Here is a 15821-nt window from a genome sequence, read left to right as displayed (position 1 = left end):
TGGGCGTTCAGCAGGGTAAAGCAATGCTTTCTGGATCAGGTGAACTTTCACTGATCCTTTGGATTTGAGAGTACAAGCTCACACAATTACTATTAAAGCCTTTTTTTTATTAAATACCGATTTAGTATTTCATCCATCTGAAAAATCTATTTTATTTCTGTGAGAATTAATGGGATATTTTTTTAAGAAACAAACATCTGTTTTAACAAATACAAAAGCAGCCAGCGTGGTTGCATAAGCGTGCTGTACTGCACAGCTGCTCTGATGCTGATTTCAGACTGTGCTCAGGGCAGCTTGGGGTTACAGTAACAGCATGAGGAAATAGGGATGTGAAGACTTGCTTTGCATTAATATCAGTCTGCTCTTTTCCACTGACAGTTGCCTAAAAGTTATAACTTAATTAACAGTTGTAAGCATAAAACCTACACAGCTTTCCCAGCCTCCACCTGAAACTGAAGAGATGAGCTCTGTAGCAGTGCTTACACATCACACTTTGATAAAGAATCATGGTCCTTGGCCCTGTGTAAGAATGGCAGTACCTTATGGCTCTCATGGCATTTGTCTGATGTGGATGGACAGAATCACTGCCATCAGGAAGAATGTGGACCTGCAATCTGAACAGCCATATGAACAGACAATCCAAGCAAGTAACATCCCATTCCTGACAGCCACCATCAGTGGGTATCTGCTGAGGGGATTTCCTGAGCCAGATGTGTGTTGTTTGTTTAGAAGAACCTTCTGTGGATTTTCTTCTGTTGTCTTGTCCAGTTGTAGCTTGAACCCAGGCACGCCTCAAACAACTACAGCCTCCTGTGCAGGGAATTCCACAGCTGACCTGTCTGTTGTGAAGAACTATCTGCTGTTGTTTTGAACCTGCTGTTTGCTATTTTTACTTGATACCTGCTCATTCTTGTAATAAAAGAGATAGCAAACATTTCCCTGTTCACTTTCTCTGTGAGTATATTTCTCCACTTCTGAGTTTACACTGCTCCATCAGATTTCACCCTTCACTCCTACTCTAGTTAGTCATTCCTTAAAATGGGTGACTTGCAACTTCAGTACCATGCTGCTGTCACTTTCTGTCATTTGTTCTGGAGTTTTATTGTTTGATTACCAACTTTGGTTTTAATCATGAAGTGTCTTTGCATATAATAATCATCATGAGTTCAAGGCAATCTCTGAGTGATGTCAGTAACCCTGTGGCTATGCATAAGGGTTGCTTTAAAAGCTAAATTAGACAGAAATCTTGTCTTGGATGTGGTGGGTGTACAATCCGTATTGGAGGCAATGAAGAGGAAACAGCCTTGGGCTTGAAGGCTGCTAAAAGACAGTTTGACTCTTCTGCTGGGTGGCAAAAGGAGAATGCATACTAAAGCCTTTCATAATTCATTGCAGTGGGAACTCCAGGGCCACAAGAAGTTTTGGAAAATTTTCCTACAAGTCATAGAGACAACTTAAAGGTCAAGGTTACTACACAAATGCTCAAAGTGCCCTCACAGAGCCAGATCTTAGGGAACACGGAGAAACAGGCCATGGATTTCAAATTTCCCCCTGTTTAGGGTAATGCCACCTGCCACAAGCTTAATTAAAAGCTTCTGTGAACCCCTGGAAAAATCACGGTCTGCTTCTGATAAGATCCCCTTACTCCAGCCAGTGAATAAGGGAGTAATCAGCACTTAAAAGGTCCACTGTCTAAAAAAGACATTTCCCAAGCTTATCCAGAAAAAACCCTGCTTCAATGACTTTTGGAGGTAGTTCAGTATCATGGATGACACAGATGACAAAAGCATTACGTGGGAAGAGGTCACAGTTCAGTGCACGAGTGGTCTATGGCAAAAAGAGTCGCCAGAGTTTATTCTGAATTCTGTTGGATTTGATGTTATCCTTGCTCTCCAGAAAAAAATTATCTTCTTCTCTGATAAGCTGGCCTGGAAAGGGTTGATAGCAAAAGTATGGTGAAATTGTTGGTTTCACAGTCAAAGTGAAACCATCCAGGAAGGGTTGCCAAGAAGGCTTATACTAAACAATTTTAACTGAGCACCAAGTCACAGAATAAACAGCAGAATAAATTAAGAATAAATGAATATTACAGTGCCCCAAAGAGTGTATCTGCCCATTCTCAGGACAATGATCTGTCCTGAGAATGGGCAGATACACTCTTTGGGGCACTGTAATATTCAGCCTCTTGTTACCAATCTCAGCCTAGTAGGCAGTCATCTCCTGATTTTCATTTTTGAAAGCAATCAGCTTGTTCAGCAGTGGTGAAGAAGACTGAAAAGTCAGCCTTTGACCTGTCAGCACTTTGCATTATTTCTGTCATTACTGGGAATTCAATTGGCACCTGACAAGCCTGATGATCCTGTCTCTTCCTTCACATCCTCAGTGTCATCCTTAATTCTTCTAAGAGCATTGATTTTGAAAATGCTTGAAAGATGCTATTCAAGACAAATTTACTTTTTAGCACAGAAGTGTTTTCTAAAATTTCTCCACCAGTATTATTTGGACAACGTTATGGAAGAACTTTACATTTTACTGTCCATGTGCATTTAAACTCTGTGTCTTTCTTAAGTACATCTTTGTGTCTGGCTCTATTGCATTAGCTGTATCAGGAAAGTAAAATCTTCATTGTCTACTGAATTTGTGACCATCCCAGTTATCAGAAATGCATCCTCCTCACATAAGGGAATATATATTTATGTATCTTCCCTCGAGTAAGGAATATGTTTTCATGTAAAGAAAAAAAAGAATGAGCACTGTAAATGCAAAGAAAAAATTCCATATTGTGTGTCTTCTGTTAAAAAAGGTCCAGCTGAAGCAAGAAAAAAGGATTGTTTCTAATATTTCTGAAGTTTCCAACTTCAGGGTGGTCATGGTCTTCCAGGACAATAAAATTATTGCTTTTATTTGATTATTTGTCTGAAAGTTTTTTAGGTCATTGCCCTATGAGAGGGGTCATATTTTAAAAGTACCTCAATGACGGAGGGTCCAGCAAGAGAGAGAGAGGGGAATTAAAACTTCTGCACTAGGAATGAAGCAGAACTTTTATGTCTTCCAAAAAACCCCAACAAAACAAACCAACCCAAATAAACAAACCAACCAACCTTCAACAACAAACAAACAAAGCAAAAAAAAAAAAAACAAAAAACCAAACAAAACCAAGCCTATGAAAAAAGCCATTATCTATCCAATTGCCAGAAGTGATTTACATGCTAATCCAGGCAGTAGGAAACTACAAATCCAAGCAGCTGTTTAACCTGGTTAAATTTTCCCTTGGCTTTATGTTCAAAGCTGACACAGTATCATGAGATTTTCAGGTCAAATACCACCAACTTGGAGTGAAACCTAAAAGAACAGTTGCTTTGTGCCAGCTATGCTATTGGTTGTTGAAACCCTTCTGAAGTTGCCCTAAATAGATCTCTCATGGAAAAAAAAATCAGAGAAAAATTGCATAAATTAGACTTGCTTTTGTGAATCTTACTGTGCAGCTCTGTATTTCATGCTATTAAGTTCTATTGTATAATCCTGAAAACTGAATTTAAGCTCCTAAGAATCTACGGTAATTTTTACCTTTTAACCTGAGATCTGCTTTATAGGCTGATTTTCAATCTAAACTGCTGTCTAATCTAAGCTGCTGTCTTTTGACAGGTGTTAAATTTTCTGGAAGACAAAAGAAATCTTGCAATTTACAGTAATGTATTTTGAAGTGCTTATGTTTTAAATGACAAATTATCCTTCAATCGTGTTCTATACATTTACAGAAATATGTTATTTTCCTATCAATTCAAAAATAGAAATTCTTTTGTATCACAGAATATTAAGAACCTGACATGACATGCTGTCATGACCCCTCTTTTGTTTTTTACTGATTCTGTTTTGCGTGACGAAAGCTCCCTAAACATCTCTGTTGAAAACATTCCTACTTTTATTTTTCTGGTGTCATATATCTCTTAGGAATTCAGGGCTGGGCTACTTTGCCTAGGTTGCAGTCCTTCTGTAATTTTATGACTAATTCCATACCAAGTTATGAGCTTTTTGACATTAAAATTACTATATCACAGAATTACTGGTACTGGGGCAGCTGCCAAAATAAGCCACCCTTGTGTTTGCAGCCAGGGACAGCAGTTACCTCTCCACCACCTTGCTCTGTTTGCTGTGTTGGAATGACATTGGTAGTAAATAAAATATAAGGCAAGCTTGAAGTTCCAGAAGAGTAACAAACTGGGATTTTAAAATGAGATTCTGGGTATGGGAATAAATTTCCAGCTACTCACTGAGGCAGGAGCACACGTGTTTATAAATAATGAATTAGTGTGAAGCAGCAGTAATGAAATAATAACATGGCACTATATTAAGATGTCTGAGTTGCACTATGAAGATGTCAGCAATAACTTTTATACAAAGCTCCTCTCACACCATGGGAAGAATATAAACCCTGCATCAGCAGCTATAACTTGATATCCATTACCCATTACAAACCTAAATGCATTATGATCAGTAGGTCAAATAAAACTCCCAGGCAAACTTTGAAAACAGCAAGCATGAAATAACATCAAAGGGAGCAATGGCTGAGGATGAAAGGAATCTTTGTTACAGTGAGACAATCAAAGACTGTTCTCTCATGTCAGCAGTCAGCTTTTGGAAAGTTGGTCAGAACAAATAAATTTTGGTATTGCAGGCTGCTGCACGTGGCAGGAAGTCTAGCAGGTAATGATGAGCATCCATATAGAATTCATACACAAGGATGACAAACTCCAAGGTCACAGCAATGAAATGGACAGAAATACAAATGCAAAGGGTTTGGGGAAGAGCCAAAACGAAGCATGAATAATATAAAACTCACTACACTTGCAAAAAACATGGGCAAAAATTTAATTTTAATTTGGGAATGGCAGGTGGAACTTGCAAGGATTTCAGTGCCATGTCACACAGTGTGTGTAACCACTGAAATCAACACTTAAAACAGTAAACATGTAAATAATATTGTGCTTTCTGTAGTAAACAAGAAGGATAATGAGGTCCCTTTTGTTGCAGAGAGGTTAACACTTATTAAGTATATTGTTATCCCTTGCAAATGTGACTCCTTGGAAAACCACTCTTTATGTGAAGCTGCAGCTTCTCCCTTGGAGTAGATGATATTGCAATTCATGGCCCTTATTCAATTTAACTCTGTTTTGCACCCTAAGCTGATTTCCCATTCCTTATCCTACACTGCATAGCTAACACTGCTCTTATGTAAAAAAACCCCATCCAACACAGCCTCATGCCAGCAGAATAAAAACCCTTCTGAGCTGATGAAATTCTCGTGTAGCGCCATCTGTAACTGAGGCTTTGCCTGGGAAGATGTGTGACAGTTTGCAGGAACTTCCAGCCCACTCTGGCAGTGAACATCCCTGAGACATCAGGCCCTAGGAAAGTGCAGCTGTGATTGATTCTTCTCTCTGTGTCCTCAGCTGCAACAAAGCCACCCTGGACTAGCTGTGTTGCTTTCCAGGCTTCACTAGGGGAAGGTCTCAGCCTGTGTGAAATGGCCTGGACCAAGCCTACCTAAATGAGGACTTAAAGTTTACATGGGGATTGTGGATGATGTATGCACAGATGTCAACTGGAAAAAAAAAAAAGAAGGAATGGAAGCAATATATTTTTTTCAAACGTGGGAAAAAGTGGAAAAAATATCACTGAATGTAATTAATGGACATGAGATGTGCTGTGCACTTAATGGAGTGAGTCCAAAATAGGTTCGTGTTTATTAAAATTTTTGTGTTTAGCTGCATAGCCTTAAACTTAGGAATCTTTTTATACCATCCCCCCACACAGTCACACCTTAACACCATTATTGTCTGTGGTGGCTGGTGCAAGTACAGTTGATTTAATCAAAAGTCCATAAATGGAATTGTAAGAAGGTTCCAAGGCCAAATTCCAGACAGGAACCATCTAGAGTTTTCATGATTTTCAGATATGTATTGACAAAAGTTCCACTCTTTCAGATTTTCCCTGATAAACAGAAATCTTTCCTCATATTTCTCAAGACTGAGGGTTGAACTATACCTTTTAAAGATTTTATTCTTCTTATAAGATGTATGACCTCAAGCATACAAGGCTGGATACTTAAGCAGAAAATGTTGTGCTTGTTATGTTTATAAATACCTTTTAATATACTTAGTTCTGGTACTTGTGGCCAAATGGTCTAAAAGGATAAATGTGAGAGGAAAGTTGCTACTAGAAATTATAACTTAGATCTACAGACAAAGCTGCAAAAAAATGGAGGTGTAAACCCTTCTTCAGGTCTCAACTAGAGGGCAGCAGTAATTTGGAAAAATTCCAATTATTTTGCTAGTTCCATGTGAAGACAGATTTTATAGTTATTTGTTGAAGTCAAAAGTATCACTATAGGATTTTCTCTACAGTGGACATTTTGGTGGCTGGAAATGGTAATCCCAAACTATAGGAAGACAGTATTTTTGGGCTACCTTGGTCAAAGGGGAAACTACTGACAGTAAACCAAGTTGCACTCTGTGAATGGAACAGAGCTTATAGGATGATAAATTGAAATTCTGTGATTGTTTCTATCCTGATGGCTCTCTGTTGGTTTTAGTCTTCCAGATATTCCTTCAGGCATGTTCTTCCACAGAGCATTAGGAAAGCCAAAAGATTTCATTTCTACTGAATCCATATCAAAACATCTTTTCTCCAATTTTTGAATGCCTAAGGAAGTCAAAATTTCCTTTCTCAATGCCAAAACTAGCTCAGGAGATATCTGTATTCCACATATATTCAGGCTCCTATAAATAAATTTCCATGGCCCTGCACTTTTTAGCACTAAGCAGAATCACCAAACAGATGGGTAAAATTTCAGTTCTGCAAATTAAGTGTTTCAGTGTATGGTTAAGGATTGTAAGTGCTTCTTTCTTCAAAGTCTTTGTATCCATCCCAGAAGTGCTCTGGCATGCTAGTAAAGAAAAGAGTTGAATATGTACATAGAAATATAAAAATACATTTCAAATAGTACACATTTATGCAAATCCTAGGAAGGGAGAAGGAATTGAAGCAGAACTAAATATTCATTGCTGCTGCTCCTCCCCCTTCTTTTTTAAGATCAAGGAGCTGTAGCTTTCTACTCCACTCCTCAGAATAAACAGTTTTAGATATACTGACATAGTTTTCTCTGCTTTAAAGGACAGCAGAAAAGCTGTGACAACCTCAGCAAGAAATCTTATTCCAGGAAAAAGCCTTGAGTGCTGCCTTTTTCTAAATGTTTAACGTGGGACTAGATGCTCTTGAAGGATGCTCTTGAAGGTCTCTTCCAACCTTGCTGGACATGTGACCCTGTGAAAAGAGTCCTCTGAAGGAAAAGAGATAACAAATAATCTCTACTCAATATATGATTGTGATATATAATTATTTGCTGGCTGCCTCTGAGAAGGTTTCCTTAAGAATAAGGAAACTACCTGCAAACTTCAGGCAGCTGAAAATAGTTAACCTTTAATTAAAAAATCCCTTCACCTAATTATAAAAGGAAGTACCTGGTTTTTTTCAGTTCCCCTGTAATGCTGTGAAAGGTGAGGATTTAGCCTGTCGGGGGAAAAAAAAAAACTTTTTTAAAAAAGGATGTTCTGTGGGAGTTTAAGTGTAAAGTGTCTGGAGTACTGATTTTTTTCCCCTCCTTTTAATAATTAGAGGTTTTTAGATGAACAGAATTATTGTTTCCTTGTCAACAAATATTTCTGAATTTCTTTATCCTTGCATATTTTAGAGGCTCTATTTGCTAAGTGGTTTGTTAATTCCAGTAGATAAGAGGAATTAAATTCTACTTGAAGATGAAAGCAAAATAGGGAAAGCTCATTTCCTATGCTGAAGCTTGTGAATATGAACTCTCAGTGTGTTGGGTTTGGGGTGATTGAGAAGTAATGTGCTTTCTGTGCTGCACAGGACTCCAAAGTTTGTGCTTGATTTAGGGAGGCTGTTATTCCTATGGGGCAGAAAATAAATCCTGCTCAGCCATAAAATACAGAAATGAAAGGATTAATCTATGATTAGTGATTCTAAGTGATAAGTGATAATCACAATTTTTATTCTGAGCTGATGAGACTCTTCTAGAAGTTTTCTCCTTCTCTGCTCTTGGAAGGCCTATGATCCATGCCATGGCTGATATGGAAATGTGAATCCAACCATGACTGGATCCCCTTTTGCCTGCTGAGATTTCAATATGGGCTTCCTTGGTTAGGAGTGTGTTGGATTTTTGGTCTGCAGTGTTTTCAAGAGAGTAGCAGTGGCACTTGGGAGGAAGCTCTGTCAGATGTGTACCATGGCCCTTCTTGTGCTCAGGAATAACAAGCTGAGTAACATCTATTATTAGTATTTTAATTAATTAATTTAACATTATATATATTTTAAGATAATATATAGTAAATATTATATTAAATAATATAAACATAACATTTAATATAATATCAATTAATTTAATTTTCTATAATATTAATTCAATATAGATTTAATATTACCATTAGCAGGGTAACTGTGAGCCATTATTTGGTGGGCTGTGTAAATAGCTCAGGAGCTGTGGAAGTGCTGTCACAGCTGGATGCTTTGACTCAGCATTTTCCTGCAGACCAGAAGGCGACAGCGTTTCCGTACAGATGGGTGACAGGGTGTTTTTCTGTTCATGTTTTCTGGTTTTCCTTTCTGAACCTGGCTGTGGAGCTGGGATGGTGTTTTGTCAAGACTTGGGGGAAGCTATCTGGTTTTCAAGCAGGCAGATGCAAAAATGACAGGAGATCAGCAGAAAGTACTTTAGCTAGTTCTGTTCTATATGCAGTTAGAGATAACATATATATGCTGTGGAGTGATAACATGCTAATCAAAAGGAAACATATGGCCAAACCTGTTTCTGTGGAAGTTGTGTGTAATCACAGCATGCACATAACACAACTAATATCCATGCATGCTGATAATCTGGCTAGAATTAATATCATTAGGTAAATTTGCTAAAATGTCACCACTGTGAGTTAGTACTTCAAACTGAATGTTTTTCACATCTAGGGGGTCAATTAATTTTTTTTTTGAACTTTGCAATACAGATTATATAACATTACATTTCTTTTAAATAGGTGTAACTCAATTACTAGTTGAAAGAGGAACCAACAGAGAGTAATTTAGCCAAGACAGCAGCCAGTATTGTGCATGATTTCAAATTTGCCATGCTAGATGTAAATAGTGGAGAATGCCAGTGTCAGCAAAACATGGAACAAACAGGATTTTTTTATGATGGGTTCCAGCAAGGGACAATATGCTTATTACCTTTTATGGGACTTGAGATTAAAGAAATCAGGTAGAAATTTAGTAAAATCTGTAGCAATATCCCTTCTCACCTAAATCTGATATTTCTGTCACTTGCCAGTGAATAATCAAATGAGTTATGCCTCAATATTTTTACAAGTTAGAGTTATTCCTTTGGCAGTGGACTGTTCCTTCACAGGTATTTCCCCAGCTGTGATGGAATAAGAGTCATACTGGAAGGTATAAGTCAGCCTTAAAATTAAAATGTGGTGTTTTCCTTAAAACAAGCTGCTAAGTGAAAAAAATGGTCAGACAAACATGCAGCTGCAGAAGGGCAGACAAACAGGATGATGAAAAGCAATGCCTGAGAGAGACAATTAGAGGAAGTGTTTTGTATCAACACCCAATGTCCTCCCCAGCCTCCTGTCAGCTTCTTTTAATAATTCTGAAGAGATCAGGGACAACCCAACATAAACAACACCATCAAGTCTTCATGTAATTTTATTAGTTAAAGAATTGACTAGAAGAAACAACTTTGAAGCCTATTTTTAGCAAAAGGAAACCTGAAACAGGTAGCACAATTCATAGTAATTAGAATGTATAAGGGATATGATTACTAATGTGGAAACCAATCTGTGCTACCTCTGTTTTTTTCCTGTTTGCTGCAATATATTGGTCTCTGGAGTTATTTCATGAGAGCAGCTGTCCAATAAGGTTATTCACCTAAAGATTTGTCATGCAGATTAGTACTGTTCCAACAAGACAATAGGAAGTACAGGGCTAACTTTTGATGTCATTACCTTAAAACTGAAAACTTTGTTTTTCTTATTTCCACCTAAACTAAATGTCTGTATGCCAATCACCAAGAATTGAAGTACTGGCTGTGGTGGGATGAAATACATGGAGCATGACTTCAGAGTAAAATCACAGAGGAAGCTGAAGATTTCTGATCTAGTTGAAGATTGCAGGGAGGAGTTGGCTAAGACAACTTTTAAAGGTCCCTTCTTACCTAAACTATTTTAGATAGTATGGGAAAGGGAGCTAAGGAGCCTGGAGTTCAGTTGGTGCTATTTTTTGTGTTTCTTGAAGTGAATTGCATCTCTCCTAGTTTCAGTACTCTAAAAAAAAAGTTAGTTGTATCTTTTAAGATCTTAGGGACATACTAATCACTGGCAGGTTCTACAATGATTGAGACTCAGAAATAGAGACTGAAAGATTATTATCCCTTAGGAAAAAATATAGGCTTAGATGACTCTTGGAGGTTTTTTTTCAAAACTACTTTGAATCATATAAAAAAAGAGGAATACCAGTGAAGAACTGATGTAATAAAATGTAACCAAATATTATCTTTAAATATACGTATAAAATAAATGTGATGAGAAGACTTGGACATGTATGAAACTCATGGAAAATTAATCAGTAAAGTGGTGACAGAAATGTGGTATTTCATGCTGTTGGCATAGTTACTACATAAATTAATTACTCCTGAAGTGGTATGCTTTGTGTACTGCATTATAGTGCAATATCAAATTAATTCCCTCTGGGATGATTGGTTGGTTGTGATGTACTCAATCACTTGAGTACCTTCCAAATGTATAATTTCTGGGAAGATGGAGAGTTCCCAAGCACACTGCAGGAACAGACTACCCCATCAGTGTGAAGTAGCATTTCTAATTCCTGTTTACGTGGGGTGATGGGATGAAGTAAGGTAAATGAGAGCATGATTTATAATTAATACCTGATTTCTAATGTTTAAAAACAACTCTCAAGTGCATGTTCCTTGAGATGGACTGGCAGGAGTCATAACTAAGGTCTCAAAGGCATCTGAAGGGTCTGGTTTTTTATTCCTGCTGGCAAGAACTGTAGGAGGGCAACAGTGCAGTGGGAACAGCCCATCACCTTGAGCCCACTGCCTTTGTGGGTCATTCAGGACATGGCACATGGATCAGTCTTGTTACACAGAAGATAAACTCTGTGTGCATTCCACAACAGTCTTGCTCAACTCCCCAAACTGATATTTTATGCTGCATAGATCTGCTAAATAATAGACTTCTGCATTTAAACCTGAGTATATTGGTGTAAATATTTTGTCAAACAATTTTTCATCAGAGTGTTTTGCAGCTGTAATGATAGCAAGAAATCTAATTTTGCAATCAAAAGCAAAAGGGTGACAAAGTCCTTTACTTTATCTGAAGGACTGTTTGTAACTTTTTTCTGAACAATGCTTTTTTAAGACAATGCCCTGGATGTGTCTCTTGGAGATTTTAGCCACCAATGCAAAATGCCACAATAAATTATTGCTTTGAAAAGCTGGAGTGTGTGAATGAACCTTCCAGCACCCTGGATACATTTCTGCTTTGCATAATGAACTTTAGTAGCTCAACTCCTTTCTCAGGAATGTTTCTTTCTTTGAAAAAAAAAAAGTTTTGGAATTAACAGTATTGGTTAATGGACAACTTTCTGTACTGGCCACATCCAAGCCAGGCTGTGCAATCAACAGGAAAGATAAGGAGGTCAAACAGGAAGAGCTGTGCTGGAGTCAGTTTTGAGCAGAGCTGAGGAAGGCAGGGATCTGCCTGCTCTTTACCAGCATGTTACAGTGGATCAGACCTGGAAAAGGTAGGGGAAGTTCTGGGCTCTGTGTCTACATCTCCCTCTTTTGCTCTGCTTTAGGTTCTTGTGGCCTGGAATTTGACTGGTTTATTGTCAATGTGTTGGAATTGCAGCCAGTTCAATGGGTAATTTTGGTAGTGTTCTGTTCCTCGGTGTGCCCATAATGAAATCACTGGAAAATATGTGTAAATGTGATCTGTCACAGTTAGGAGAACCTGCTGGGATTTCTGTGCTGCTCTGTTTCCCTCTTCTAGGTAGTGTGGTGTCAGCTGGGCTGTGATTCAGTGGCAACAGCTCCTACTTTATTTCTCTGCATTATCTGCCACAGGCCAAGTTCTGTCACATCTAGCACTCAGAATGAAGTACTGAGATTCACAGATGCCTTTTATAGTTTCCTAACAGTGATCTGATTTTTATTTTAAAGCATCTCTAGAGTTTATGCTTATTTTTAAGCAGTTATGAGATTGTGGATTTTATTCTCCAGTTTTCCATATCTAAACTTGGAAATTTTGGTGCTTTTAGAGCTGTGTTGAGGATGGAAAATATATTTCAGTGCTACTGAGATATAAAGAAAATTAATCATAGAGAGGGCTGAAGCTTTTAAAGGTATCTATTGGACCTCTGAAGCTTGCTAGGGCTTTTTTCTTTGTAGACCAGCTGGGAACAATGATACCTATTGCAACATTGTTTACTGAGAATTGCTAACTAAACTCAACTTACTTCTGCAATAAAGGAGTCAATCTTCCATTGTTGGAAAGCACTCAGATTCCTAAGTTTGTTTACCCTGATTCTAGATTTGCTTACCTTTATGTGGAATACATAAAAACAGCTGCCTATATGGAACCTAATATGGATTTTTTTTTTTTTACATTCATCCCTGTGACTGAATTTCATAGAGATCAAGTCTGATTTACTCCCTAAGGAAAAAGTTTGTAATGATCTTGGCTTTAAGATGTTTGTAGCCTAATACAGAAGATGAGAAATGTTAATTGGAACTGGAAGGAGGAATAAAATAACTATTCTAGTGTCAGTTTGGGAAAATGACCTAGATTAACTTAGGGCAGTATAGCTGCAAGACAGGTCCTTAGTAAGTCATTAGTACATTTTCCTGAGGCTCCTAGAGGGAAGATATGAATGAAAGAAATATTGTATTGCATACAGGTTTTGGGCAGCTAGTTTGAATAAAGCCCATTTTTGTATACCAGGTCCTAGTCTCAGAAATATATCTTTAGAGGGAGAGAGAGAATCTGGTTCAGTGAATGTTACTGGTTTTCTCCTTCAACACCCTTTAAATGGGAATGAATTGGTGTTCCTGTTATCCACAACACATCTTAAAATAATAAAAAAAAAAGGCAGGGGAGAAAAACAACCCTCAGCCTACATGGAAAAATCTCAAGCTATATGTTTTTCTTCTGATTAGCTGAGCTTTGAAAACACTCAGCAAAAGGGAAGCAACACACAGAAAGGCACGATAAAGGAGGAAAAATAATGTCTCATTTCCCCCTGATGTCCAACAGCTGTTGGATACTGTCCTTTCCTGCCTGCTGTGCCCTGAGAAGGGACAAGGAAGGTGGAGTGACCTTCTGAGCTCCACAAGCCTGGACAGGGTGTGGGGCAGCACACAGAGCCCTTGGACGCATTTCCAGTGTCCAGGGAGCTCGGGCCATGGGCAGGGAGGACACCAGAACACCCAGGGCCACGGGCAGGGAGGGCACCAGGGCACCCAGGGCCATGGGCAGGGAGGGCACCAGGGCACACAGGAGCACCCAAGGTGCTGAGCTGTCCAGCATCTGCTGCTCCTCCCTCTGCTGCCTTGGAAACTGAGCCTCCCCATGAGCATCTGGCAGAGCCACATCTTGGCTGCAGGGCTTTTGAGTAGAGCTTGGCTCTGGGTTCAGAGGAAAAGGATGATCAGACAGTTTTATGGCCAACATCCTGCACCAAATATGAATTTTTGGTGCAAAAATGCCTCAAAAAGCATGAGAAAAATAGTTTTTTCTAAGTTATAAATAAAATGCTTAGTCAGCATGCATAGTCTACACCTAAGTGTAGATTGCAAGAACTAGTTAGAGATGACAAAATTTATATGGTGAGTGATCTGTACTCTAGAAGATCTTTACTCTAGAAGATCTTTAGATCTTACTAAAGATCTTTACTCTTGAAGATCTTAATCTTGTATTTTTTGCCATCAACAAATGGTTAGATGCTAATATTCCATTATACTTAACTAGCATTATAGGTTTATGAAGAAATATCTAATAATGAGAGTGACTCAAGCACTGAGCTTTAGTATTCTCTAAAGCTGTTTTATACTAGATGAATGTTTCTCTCTGGTTCTCTGCCATTAAATCTGCTTTAATTTGTGGTGGAACAATTTTAATAACTGAGAAAGCATCAGCATAATAAATAGGATAATTATACTGTAGCTTTGCTTATGTGTCTTGGGGTACTTACATGATAGTTAAAGGCAAATAATAAAAGTACAGGGATTTAATGTAAATTTCTATGAAATCTTTGTCACTTGGGACCAAATTTGTGTCAGTTAGGATACATTTAGATGCCAGATAAACATTCAAAAGGGCCTAGGTAGACAAAGGGCCTAGTTATGGGAAAGTTTACTATTTTGTTCTCAGTACTTACACAAAGCCACGTGGGTTGACATTTGGTGGTAAGGCAAAAATGGAAAAGAAATCTGTAGAAGAGAACATGACTGCTAAAAATGTTTAGGGTTAGAGTTTTTCTTCTGTGCATCTTGGAAGAACCCAGAGGAAACAGACATATGGACATACCTGTTTGCTTTTCTTTCACTCATTCTGGTTTTTTTGCTTGGCTTTGGCTCTATGACTGAATCTTCTTAAACAGATTATATCCATTTTGATTTGTTCAGATGTCCTCTTGTAGCACCAAGCTTTCTAAGTTCATTCACAGACCTGCATATATGTTACTCATATCAACAGAAGCTGATGAAGAAGAGATGAAAAATTTTATCAGTATCTCTTTTCCAGTTCAACTGAATTCTAATAATTCCAGTTAGAGTATGTTTTCTTCCTAAATTTTATGCAGGATGATATTTTTGTTTGTAGATAGGAACTTATGGAAAAAAATGAATAATCTGAACACTGCATTTCATTTCTGGGATTAAGGGTAATCCTGATCTAAAAATAACAACTGTCTTTGGATTTATAGAACAATGTAACCTAAACAACCTCCTTTGGAGGTTTATTTTCATTAATACCAAAATATTTACAAATTATCATTAACACCAAAACATTTGCATCTTCATCAACATGACATACTAATATTTACAAATATATGCAGAAAAGTATTTAATTGCTAAGTGTGAAAATCGGAATGCATTACATATAATCCTGGTACAGTAATGAAAAGAATGGTGTTAGCTACTGTCATTACTTCAAGGAAAAGATCAGCTATATAAATGGAAAAACAGATCCCTGGCAAAGTGAGTTTGGCCTTTGGCAGGCCTGTATTTTTAATCACTTATAACTGGGTCATCAAGTCTGATAGGCAGTTTTTCAGTGTCAACCAAATATGATAATTCAAATGTTCTTTTCTGAGAGAAGGGATAAAAATTACTTGTGTTTGAGTTACCACCTCTGTTTTGTAGGTGCATATATGAATTTTTATACATAGCTTTATATAGAGAACTGTGATGCAGCACCAAAAGTGTCTTTTGAAAGTCAGCTTCAGCACTCTGATAGGCACTTTTGAATAAATGGCAAAATGGGACAATGAAAACATTAAAGCAAAATCCAGCCTAGATTTCTTCATGCTTCATTAACTTGTGGTAGATCTGGTTATGATTTAATTCTCTGAGCTGGTCATCCAACCTGTAACTATACCTCATTAATTTTCTCTAATTGCATAACTTGCCTAGGTCTATATATAGTTCACTGTTTTTTTCAAGAAGTGCTCAT

Source organism: Agelaius tricolor, unplaced genomic scaffold, assembly GCF_023055355.1.
Source record: "Agelaius tricolor isolate 1412-34295 unplaced genomic scaffold, bAgeTri1.0.p SCAF_24, whole genome shotgun sequence".
NCBI lineage: Eukaryota > Metazoa > Chordata > Aves > Passeriformes > Icteridae > Agelaius > Agelaius tricolor.
The sequence above is the reverse complement of the archived record's forward strand: the minus strand, read 5'-3'. Positions refer to the sequence as shown.